The 12848-nt window shown below is 34.6% G+C and overlaps 1 pseudogene across 1 annotated transcript in view; it reads left to right on the plus strand.

Moving 5' to 3' along the window:
• LOC143658983 (multiple C2 and transmembrane domain-containing protein 1-like) overlaps window positions 1-12848 on the plus strand; it is a 484136-nt pseudogene that overhangs the window by 426472 nt on the left and 44816 nt on the right. Inside the window, exons 4-5 of the transcript XR_013163389.1 lie at window positions 8211-8381; window positions 11735-11865. The product of XR_013163389.1 is annotated as a multiple C2 and transmembrane domain-containing protein 1-like (transcript). The remainder of the gene's footprint in view (window positions 1-8210; window positions 8382-11734; window positions 11866-12848) is intronic.

Consider the following 12848-nt stretch of genomic DNA (forward strand, 5'->3'; position numbering starts at 1 on the left):
TAAGGTAACTAATATTGAAACTGCACCAATCACATACTTTCCAGCCCTCTTCAGATGAGCAGAGCATAGCAACTTAGTTTTATGATGAGTACGCAAAGTGCAAAAAAAGAGTTGAGAATTGGGGGAGGGCGAGGGGTGGGTTTTAGAAATCAAGATTGAGGATTTAGACTTCCCTGTCAAAATTTAAGAAACAAATATATTAGTCACATTTCAATCTCCTGATGTCTCTAGTCTGTGTTTTTCATGCCATGTTTAATTACTTCTGCCATTATTCAACAAATGAAATTTATATTTCATTTTACAGCCCTCAGTTCCATGTAAATTTAGGCCTTTATTTGAAATGAAACAATTTAATTTTCCTGTGGACAGATGCCATTTATTGCTCTGCTCTGTGTGGGTATAAAATTCACCACAGACCGGCCAAAGCCTTCCTTTCACTAGAGTTTCTAATGATAATCATGAGAACAACAATATAAAACACCTGGTATTGCCATAATGGTTTCTAAACAAAAGTGGTAATTTTTTTATGGGGACTAAGAAAAATAGAATAAACCATTCATGAGTTTCAGAGAAGTCTTGCCTTAAATCACAACTGTAAGATATTTACTTACACTTCAGTCTCAATCAACATATTGACAAGTGAGGGAAAGTGCCATTTTAAATGGACTAAAATTATAAAATAATTGCAAAAGGAAAAATAATTCAAGCCAGAAATAACAAATTGATAAGGGAAGATTATTATGAATAACGAATGAATCAACTAGTTCTGCAGAGATTTCTAATTTAATTGGTAGCATATTATTCAGATTCATTTTTTGCCTCCAAAAAAGCAACACACTAATGATATTATTTCTCAAGGATTAAAAATCTAATCATGGCTCAGTGGGCCACAGTGGCTTAGTGGCAGAGTTCTCGCCTGCTATACCAGAGACCTGGGTTCAATACCTGGTGCCTGCCCATGCAAAAATCTTATCATGAATCTAAAATATAACCAGGATTTAAATAGAAATCTAGAAAAATACTTTTTCTCAGAGAACTAAAATTACAGTTGTTGTTTTGTTCTGACAAATGAACACGACGCTGTCTCGAGCCTTCCGTTTAAATTACGTCATGGAACCCTTTAAGGACTTTGTCTGTGGATGAACCAGGATTAGCCCCTAAACATCTATTAAAACCAATATTTTCTGATCAGCTTTAATGTGTACAGGTCTTTAAAGACAAAGATAATTTATTTTATTATAATCCAGCAATTCTTCAGCGCACAAGGCTTTCGCAATGGACTTGAAGTTGTAATACATGAGACGCAAATGTGAGACCCAAGCCAGCCAGCATTCCTGACTATGCAACCATGCTTTTACAGAAGCGCAACTTTCTTTTGTTAAATCTGGGGGAAGGGGGAGGGCTCTAAGTAGTAAAAAAGGTAAATAAATAATAAATAATTTATAGAGACGTGGCTGGTCAGAGTGCAATCGTCGTTTGTCACAACTGTGGCTTTTGAGACTTTATCAAGTTTGACTAAGTCTGTTGAGAGCTTTATAAGTGAAAATAGGGACCTGAAGTAACTAGAAATGTAGGCTGAAATGCTATTTTCCTGTGTTTGGTGTTTTTTTTTGGTTCCTCAGGTAATCACCCATATAACTTATACTCATTAAACACAAATATGATTCCTTCTGCAGTTCCAACTGTCCTTTTAAACATTGCTGAAGAGATGGTCTCAGCTTCTTTGTCGCATTTTTCTAGCAATTTTACCTGAAATTTTTTATGTTTATGTGTGTAAACATACACACATGTATATACAAGTGTACATCTATATCTATCTATCTATCTATATACAGGCAAATATGTGTATCTACTTCTGTCAACCAGAAATTTGGGAGCAGATTCCACACAAAATTATTAATTGTTTTCATTGTAGACACTTAGGACAAATCTAACAACAAATCTCCTTCACCCCCCTGCACTCAATTTAACAACAAAAATATTTTTAAAAAATTGAGTCCATGTCATCTGTAAACCAGTACCTGGCTCCATTATCCTGGAGCCAAGTTCTCTGAGTTTCTTTCCTTTGGTCAGAAAAGGAAGGGACGTGGGAAGAATCGTTGGCTCAGGCCAAGGCCAACCAGCAACCGTGAGATGAAATGGCCTAGACCGGGCACGCAGGTATCACATTTGGACCCATTACATTTGGGTCCTTTTGCTTTGTGTCACCTCATCCAGATTTGTCCCCTGAACGTCCTGTATTATTTTGAAAATTCAACAAGAGTGGTCAAATAAATATAATGCGATTGTTACAGCAAACCTCTGTAATTACGAATTACAATACATACAAATGCATGATACTTTATACCTAAGGGGAAATGCTTCAAAACAGCAAGAAAAAAATCATCTCCATATAACATGCAATTGTGCTTCCATGCATTTTGTGAAGGTAATAAAATATTTATTGGTATTATGTGTTAATATCAGTATTTCAAGTAAACTTACCATAAATTTCAGGAGTTTGGTTAACTGGGGTCAAAATGCACTTTTTTGTGATAGATATGCTCACTGTTATTCACTTTTTGCTCATTGTTGTATTTTTTGGAATCTCTAAGTCGAATTATGCAGTTGATTCTTTATAGTATTTCTAAGTAACAGATTTGGGGATAAAATAGTAGTAAAATGAGAATTTTTATAAAGAATTTGGTTTTCTTCAAAACGTGTCTCCTGTCTCAATTTACGCATAATAATTCTAAAGAAGACAACAAGGAAAAAACACATTTGTCCCTCAAGTTTGAGATAGTCCAAGATCAATAAAGTTTTCATTTTTGTAAGTTTTTAAAATCACCTATTTTTATAATCTGGATAAGAGGTATTGGTAAAAAGAATCTGATAATTGTTAAATAGAGACTTTTTTTCATTATGTCTCACTGTGTGAGTTATTTAAAAATGTGTTAATCTGTTTCTCTACTGTTACTTAAATTAAAGCACTTAGAGGTTTTCACTGATGCATTTTTTTATTAATTAAAAAAAAATTAACTAACAACATTCAGAAATCATTCCATTGTACATATGCAATCAGTAATTCTTAATATCATCACATAATGATGTATGATCATACAAAAGATGTATGATCATCATTTCTTAGTACATTTGCATCGATTTAGAAAAAGAACTAGGAAAACAACAGAAAAAGAAATAGAATGATAATATAGAGAAAAAAATAAAAATAAAAAATACAAAAAATAAATATTAAAAAAACACAAACAAAAAAAAACTAGCTCAGATGCAGCTTCATTCAGTGTTTTAACATAATTACATTACAATTAGATAGTATTGTGCTGTCCATTTCTGAGTTTTTGTATCTAGTCCTGTTGCACAGTCTGTAACCCTTCAGCTCCAATTACCCATTGTCTTACCCTGTTTCTAACTCCTGATGGTCTCTGTTACCAACGACATATTCCAAGTTTATTCTCTAATATCAGTTCACATCAGTGGGACCATACAGTATTTGTCCTTTAGTTTTTGGCTAGTCTCACTCAGCATAATGTTCTCTAGGTCCATCCATGTTATCACATGCTTCATAAGTTTATTCTGTCTTAAAGCTGCATAATATTCCATCGTATGTATATACCACAGTTTGTTTAGCCACTCGTCTGTTGATGGACATTTTGGCTGTTTCCATCTCTTTGCAATTGTAAATAATGCTGCTATAAACATTGGTATGCAAATGTCCGTTTGTGTCTTTGCCCTTAAGTCCTTTGAGTAGATACCTAGCAATGGTATTGCTGGGTCGTATGGCAATTTTATATTCAGTTTTTTGAGGAACCGCCAAACTGCCTTCCACAGTGGTTGCACCATTTGACATTCCCACCAACAGTGGATAAGTGTGCCTCTTTCTCCGCATCCTCTCCAGCACTTGTCATTTTCTGTTTTGTTGATAATGGCCATTCTGGTGGGTGTGAGATGATACCTCGTTGTGGTTTTGATTTGCATTTCTCTAATGGCTAGGGACATTGAGCATCTCTTCATGTGCCTCTTGGCCATCCGTATTTCCTCTTCTGAGTGGTGTCTGTTCAAGTCTTTTTCCCATTTTGTAATTGGGTTGGCTGTCTTTTTGTTGTTGAGTTGGGCAATCTCTTTATAAATTCTGGATACTAGACCTTTATCTGATATGTCGTTTCCAAATATTGTCTCCCATTGTGTAGGCTGTCTTTCTACTTTCTTTTTTTTTTTTTTTTTTCTTTTTTTTTATTAATTAAAAAAAGAATTAACAAAACAATTAGAAATCATTCCAATCTACATGTACAATCAGTAATTCTTAATAACATCACATAGTTGCATATTCATCATTTCTTAGTACATTTGCATCGATTTAGAAAAAGAAATAAAAAGACAACAGAATAAGAATTAAAACAATAATAGAAAGAAAAAAAAACAAAAAAAACAAAAACAAAAAACCTATACCTCACATGCAGCTTCATTCAGTGTTTTAACATAATTGCATTACAATTGGGTAGTATTGTGCTGTCCATTTCTGAGTTTTTATATCCAGTCCCGTTGTACAGTCTGTATCCCTTCAGCTCCAATTATCCCTTCTCTTTTTTTTTTTTTAATTAACGGAAAAAAAGAAATTAACCCAACATTTAGAGATCATACCATTCTACATATGCAATCATTAATTCTTAACATCATCACATAGATGCATGATCATCATTTCTTAGTACATTTGCATTGGTTTAGAAGAACAAGCAACATAACCGAAAAAGATATAGAATGTTAATATAGAGAAAAAAATAAAAGTAATAATAGTAAAATCAAAACAAAACAAAACAAAACAAAACAAAAACCTATAGCTCAGATGCAGCTTCTTTCAGTGTTTTAACATGATTACTTTACAATTAGGTATTATTGCGCTGTCCATTTTTGAGTTTTTGTATCTAGTCCTGTTGCACAGTCTGTATCCCTTCAGCTTCAATTACCCATTGTCTTACCCTGTTTCTAACTCCTGCTGAACTCTGTTACCAATGACATATTTCAAGTTTATTCTCGAATGTCCGTTCACATCAGTGGGACCATACAGTATTTGTCCTTTAGTTTTTGGCTGGATTCACTCAGCATAATATTCTCTAGGTCCATCCATGTTATTACATGGTTCATAAGTTTATCTTGTCTTAAAGCTGCATAATATTCCATCGTATGTATATACCACAGTTTGTTTAGCCACTCTTCTGTTGATGGAGATTTTGGCTGTTTCCATCTCTTTGCAATTGTAAATAATGCTGCTATAAACATTGGTGTGCAAATGTCCGTTTGTGTCTTTGCCCTTAAGTCCTTTGAGTAGATACCTAGCAATGGTATTGCTGGGTCGTATGGCAATTCTATATTCAGCTTTTTGAGGAACCGCCAAACTGCCTTCCACAGTGGTTGCACCATTTGACATTCCCACCAACAGTGGATAAGTGTGCCTCTTTCTCCGCATCCTCTCCAGCACTTGTCATTTTCTGTTTTGTTGATAATGGCCATTCTGGTGGGTGTGAGATGATATCTCATTGTGGTTTTGATTTGCATTTCTCTAATGGCTAGGGACATTGAGCATCTCTTCATGTGCCTCTTGGCCATCCGTATTTCCTCTTCTGAGTGGTGTCTGTTCAAGTCTTTTTCCCATTTTGTAATTGGGTTGGCTGTCTTTTTGTTGTTGAGTTGGACAATCTCTTTATAAATTCTGGATACTAGACCTTTATCTGATATGTCGTTTCCAAATGTTGTCTCCCATGGTGTAGGCTGTCTTTCTACTTTCTTGATGAAGTTCTTTGATGCACAAAAGTGTTTAATTTTGAGGAGCTCCCATTTCTTTCTTTCTTTCTTCAGTGCTCTTGCTTTAGGTTTAAGGTCCATAAAACCGCCTCCAATCATAAAATTCATAAGATATCTCACTAAATTTTCCTCTAACTGTTTTATGGTCTTAGACCTAACGTTTAGATCTTTGATCTATTTTGAGTTAACTTTTGTATAGGGTGTGAGATATGGGTCTTCTTTCATTCTTTTGCATATGGATATCCAGTTCTCTAGGGACCATTTATTGAAGAGACTGTTCTGTCCCAAATGAGTTGGCTTGACTGCCTTATCAAAGATCAAATGTCCATAGATGAGAGGGTCTGTATCTGAGCACTCTATTCAATTCCATTGGTCAATATATCTATCTTTATGCCAGTACCATGCTGTTTTGACCACTGTGGCTTCATAATATGCCTTAAAGTCAGGCAGCGTGAGACCTCCAGCTTCGTTTTTTTTTTTCCTCAAGATACTTTTAGCAAGAATTCTATAGCATTTTATAAATGGATAGTTAACTCCTTGATCTTCACTGAGAAACTTATTTCTTACTTGTAACAAAATTTGTCCTTTGTTCCCCTTTTGCCCTCCCTCTCTCCCTCCCTCCTTTCCTCCTTTCCTTCCTTCCTTTCTTTCCCATTCATATTCCTTAACAGACATTTTAGTACATTTAGACAGAGTCTACTTTCAGAGGCAGTCTTAACAACAACAGAAGTGGTGAACAAACAAACCATAGCCAAAATTTATTGCTACATTATATAATAATAAGTAGCATGGGATCTTTGAACTGGAAAAAACCATAGTGACTACTTATTTGATGAATTCCAGACTGTTATTTGAATCTGAGAAATTCTTGGTTTAAGTAAAATACAATGTGGAAATACAATGCATAAAATAGATGAGAGCAGAGGGGCTGTAGCTGGAATGGGGCATAGGGTCCTGGGACCCTGGTGGAACTTGGAAGTGCCCCATGAAACCTCAGTTCAGCACTGGTCTTGAAGCTCATAGAGGTCACTGATGAATACCCAAAGTCCTGTGTTGATACTGATAAGGCAGAACCACTAAGCAATGTTGTTCAAAATTTGCTGTTCAACGAGACAGGGAAATATGCAATGTGATTTAGAAAGATTTTCATTGAAATGTTTAAAATATTAGACAATGTCTTTTGAAGAATGTAGTTATAATTTTCATAATAAAACCACTTTAAAATGTCTGACTTTTGATGATACCAGGGATAAAAATGGCAATAGAATTCCTACGGTATGAAAAAACGGTAAGAAGTCAAAGTGGGAGAGGTAGTTACACAAAGTAGACATCATAATGTGAACAGAATAGGACTAATCCATAACTTAGATGTGGAATGAGGTTGCAAAAAGTGTTGAATTTCTACATTAAATAACTACAAGTGAAGAAAATTATTCTTGATAATTTGAAAGGAACAGCAATTTTTATAGCACAGCTTGATGTTGTTTTAACATTTTAGCTAATTTCTCTGACTTGTTTTATATGCTACTTAGTTCAAAGAGATTATATGGCCACTCTTCGTATTGACTTGCTAATTTAAAAAATTCTGATTTTGTTCACTGGTTTGAATAGTGCGGTTTAAAATTGAACATTTTACAAATAATTAAAGAAAATATTTAAATGCTAGAATGAAAAACAAATCCAGAAACATATCTGCTAATATAAATCACACATGTAGTTTTAAAAACAATTTAAAATATTTCTGATTCAAGTTTCGAGCATAAGCAAGATATCTGGGGTGGGCATATTGATTTTGTTTTCTGATCCATGGTTCCTTAAATAGTTCTTCAGTGAGCTGAAACTCAATTACCTCATAAAGTGGCAAGAAAGAAGTTTTTAAATGGTCTAAATAGAACTTGTAACTAATCTTACAGATAAAAGCCACCTATAAAATCCATTCATAAATATATGTTTATATAAATATTAAAAATATGTATCTATATATAAATATAAAAATCCATATATGAAAACATAGGTCTCAAAAATAATAAGTAATTGAAAATTAAATGTCATTGTGGATGAGGTCTTTGATAACTGTATTTATTTTATGCTCATCTTGACATAGGCATATTTAGCACGTACAAATAGTCTGTTATTCTTGATGCATCTACAACTTGTAGCTTTAACAGTAGAAGAGTGAGGCTGTCTTTATTTTGAGCACAACAACCTTAATCTTACTCAACAATCTGAAATGTATCATGACATGAAAGTTTCTTAATTTATTAATAATTTATAATAACACTTATAAATTATTTTTGAAAAATTTTAACTGCTTTTTTGGGGGAAAAATTGTCACTACAGAGGAAAAGTAATGCCGATTGAAGTATTTGGGTTTTAAAATACAATAAGGTAACTCAATTTTCCTTTGTCAAAAGTTTCCGACCCAAAGTTTACGTCTGTCCGACCTACACAGAAAATCACATCTTTGGAGAGGAGTGGTCAGTATCATCTTGATCGAAGGGCGAGACCTCAAGGCAATGGACTCCAATGCGTTGAGTGACCCCTACGTGAAATTCTATCTTGGGCATCAGAAGTACAAGAGCAAGGCAAGCACGCGTCTACCTCATTCCTGTCAGTACTTGCAAGGCTGCAGTTGGTTCATAGCATGTTTGGGGAGCTGAAAATACTAAATACTTTTTTAAATGCTGAACTTAACTTCTTTTGAACATCAGAAAACATGACAAACAATTGGATTGCATTTCTTACTTTCTGGTTTATGTGCCTTATGTAGATTACTTCTCTAGGTCTCAATTTCTTCATGATCAAAATAGGTATAATAGTAGCACCTATCTCTTGGCATAGGAGTGAAGATCTTTTTAAAAAGGAGGAAAAAAATGGAAAAACCTGGGAAGAACATGAGTCAGTGCCCAGCACATAATGTGCTCAGGAGTGTTGGCTATTACTATTGCCGTTACTACTCCTACTATGTTATTATCATTACAACTATTGCTAGTGCAACACAGCAAAGAGTATTACTTTATCTCTCTGAGTCATTTTATTCAAACTGACTTGCAGGACACAGATTGTAAGATTCTTTATTTATTTAGAAAGCAAGCGGTCAAATCCCTGTTGTCACTTGCCGGTTGAGTGCTGTAAGGTAATTTAGTCTCTCTGTGTGCCAATATCCCTATCTAATGTCAACCAGAGGAAATTATTGAAAGGACTAGATGAGTATATGTAAAATATGGAAAGGGCTTGAGATACTGTCTCATCCATAATAAGTATTCAATAAACAGTCATAGCAAAAGGAAGAAGAAAAGTAGCAGCACAATAAGTATATTGTGTACTACTAACTATATTAGCAATAATGATATGTCATAATTATTATTTATCATTGATAGAAGTAAGTAATTAGTAATGGTCATGGTTGTTATAGTTATATTGTTATACTTTGGGCGCATGTCATATCCAAATATGACCTCTTTTTTTAATGTTTTTTTTAATTGTGAAGTATAACATATATACAAAAAAGCAATACATTTCCAAGTACATTTTTAACAGGTAGCTATAAAACGAATTTTAAAGTTTGGTATGTGTTGCAATTCCGTGATTTTTCATTTTTTCTTTTAGCTGCTCCAAGACACTAGAGACCAAAAGAAACATCAATATAATGATTCAGCAGTCATACTCATTTGTTAAATCCTATCTTTGCTGTTATACTCCTCCTCTTTCTTTTTCTTTTTTTATGAAAAATAACACATATATAAAAAAAAAGCAATAAATTTCAAAGTACATCATAACAGTTAGTTGTAGAGGAGATTTCAGAGCTTGGGATGGGTTACAATTTCACAATTTTAGGTTTTTACTGCTAGCTACTTTAAGGTGCTAGAGACTAAAAGAAATATCAATATAATGATTCAGCACTCATACTCATTTGTTAAACCCTACCTTCTCTGTATAACTCCACTATCACCTTTGATCTTTCTATCCCACTCTTTAGGGGTATTTGGGCTGTGGTCATTCTAACTTTTTCATGTTGGAAGGGGCTGTTGATAACATGGCATGGGGGGATGGAACTAGTTCATGTTCTGGAAAGGTTGGCCCTTCTGCGTTTCAGGACTTACCTGGTCCAGGGACCCATCTGGAGGTTGTAGGTTTCTGGAAACCTATGTGGAATCTTATATATAGCCCTAGGTGTTCTTTAGGACTGACAGGAATGGTTTTGGCTGGGGTTTTGGCGAGTTATGCCAGGTAGCAGTGTCTAACTGAAGCTTGCATAAGAGCAACCTCCAGAGTAGCATCTCAACCAACAAATATGATCTCTTTAATGGTCAGTTTTTATAACTGGTATTCACATTCCACCTGAATGGAAATTCTTTCACCTTAGTGTCATCCTTTTTGTGAGTTCTTGATAAATAACCTGTATTAAGTCCTTCTGGCCTAGGAGGAGGCAGTTAGAAATACCCCAGGGCTGTGAGTTCTGCTAGCATGAGATTGGTTGCCCTATTGAGTGCCCACACAGAAGGCCAAGGGATGATTTCTAGCCTGAAGGAAATTTTCCAGGGAAGACAACCCTGAAAAAGAAAACTTGAATGTTAGACTGTATATGGCCAATTAAGTTAAACAGACCCCTTCCCAAAATACCATAGGAGTTCAGCTGAGCCCAATTATGGTCTATTCGATTTACTGTAGCATTCCAGTGCCATTTTTTTCTGCCTTGAGGCTTAATAATGTATTTTGAAGAAGCTACTGATTCCAAAAGTAGATACCTGTGACCACTTCTATCTTTTCCTTCACCAATTAACACCATTTCCAAGTCCTAGTAAGCTTAAAACATTACTTATTTTTATAGTTCTGCTCTTTAGGTGTGAAATATGAAACTCAGCTGTGGACACGTGTCTCTCTTTGCTCTTTCCTTCCATGGTCTATTGATGATTAATTTCAGATTATGAACTTCAAAAATTGTGATTCATTTGCATTACCTTTGCACATACCATACTTCATTGCTTTCAAACTCTTTACCTCTGAAGAGCTGTCTGTCATACATTAAAAAGAGAAAAGGCCACTGCATGCCCTCCTGCTAAAAAGAAAGAACAGGGAAGCAAATATGAAGTTTTACTTAATTCATTGGTAGATGAAATTTTTAAAGACATCAGTATAAGTCACTTTGTTCATTGATTCAGTCAGGTGTTTTATGTTCTATGTAAATACTTGAAATTACAAAATTATACCTCAAATATATCTTTCTTTCATATACAGCATGAAGACTATGTATATATATGCATTTATTAAGTAACAAACATTTTTAGGGTGCAGTTTTGGGGAAAGAGTTCTGTAACTCTAGCCAAAGAGTTGAGCTGGAGTCTAGAAACAAAATTTTGAATAGGTTTAGGTCTCAACTTCTCCATATATGAAATGAGGGTAATATATCAGTGCTGTGACTGTGCAGTAAAAGTTTACCTGACCACCCCAAAGTGACGTGCTTTTCCCTCATGCACAGATCTTCATTATCTATTTTTTGCAGGTATTTAGCTCAGGATTCCTACGTGTGCGTAGGAGGAAAAAAAAGAACTCTAAGAATCGTCATCTTCCTCTATTATGAGATGACAGAATATGAGTTCTGTGTCTTCGTGCATTAACTATGATTATATGAAATAAATGTTAATATCTGCTTGAACAACTTCATTTGCCTTTCATCTTTAATTCATCTCTGTCACTGTTATTTAAGATGAATCAGAACGCACCTTTTGATTTTCAGAATACATCTTTTAGGGTCCTCTCAGATAACATGCAGTAAAGATGCTAGAGAAATTAGTTATTTCCATCATATCTGGGATCTTTTGTTCTAATTGTACACTTAGTACTTTTCTATATAGAACCAAATGTTTGATTTTACATCACAAACTAATTTTTAAAAGACTAATATTGGTGAACAGTAGCAACTTTTTCATTTTTCCAGATTATGCCCAAAACTTTAAATCCTTAGTGGAGAGAACAGTTTGATTTTCATCTCTATGAAGAAAGAGGAGGAATCATTGATATCACTGCCTGGGACAAAGACGCAGGGAAAAGGGATGATTTCATCGGCAGGTTTGTGAAATACGAGATTTTTGGTTCACCCTAGAGAAAATGAATTCTTCTTAAAAGAATATTTGCTTTCATCTGGTGATTACAATTGATCTTTACCATTCTGGAGGAAGGTAAGGCAATGCTGGGACCAGTAGGTGGCAGTTTTGACTAGTTAATGGACAGAGGCCCTCCAAATTGGATATCAGAAATTTTCTCCAGATGTCAGAAACATTGTGCATAAAAGTTCTGGGAGTTGAAAAGGAGGAATCTCATCTGATGTAAAGTACTTAAGAGAAACAAAGATCATATTCATAGTCTGTAAAGTGATCTGAGGTAGTACTTATTCTCATAAATCATATTGTGACCATAAAATGCATTATTTCCTACAACTCCCTACAAGGTAGAGAATCTTTATAATCTCTTAGGAGTTCATAAATCTGTAAAGAGTTCCCAAATTTTAGTGAAGGAAGCATGTAAGTGAGGCAGATCTAGGTAAATTTGGTAATGCAGTGAATAAAGAGATGTCTGAAGCATGCATGGCATCTCTTCCACAAAGTCAGGGTTATTTTAAATGAGTACTTGGGTCATATGGATCATTTTCATCCTAAAGCCTATTTCTATACTTTTTGATAGTTAGAAAGTGTCTTTGTAGCAACATAGATTGAAACCTGCCAATACTGAACACAAGCACGGCACAGGGAAGAATTTGAAATTCTCTCTTCATTGTAGTTCCCATTACTTCCAAAGTCTTTAAACATACTGCCAGAAGAAAAGTCATACACACTAATAGTCAAGGGATTTTACACTAGAAAAGTAAGACCAGGAATCCAACCCAATATATTTATGTTTCTGATATATGTTTTAAGTGATGACTTTTTCTCATAGGATTATAAGTGAGAGGTCAAAGATTAGCTTCAGTTGACCTTTAACGTTTTACTTATAAAATGAAATTGGACACACACCACCATAATCTAATACTATGCTCCGTTTCAATCCTTTTTAAA

Source organism: Tamandua tetradactyla, chromosome 16 (genome assembly GCF_023851605.1).
Source record: "Tamandua tetradactyla isolate mTamTet1 chromosome 16, mTamTet1.pri, whole genome shotgun sequence".
NCBI classification, from domain to species: domain Eukaryota; kingdom Metazoa; phylum Chordata; class Mammalia; order Pilosa; family Myrmecophagidae; genus Tamandua; species Tamandua tetradactyla.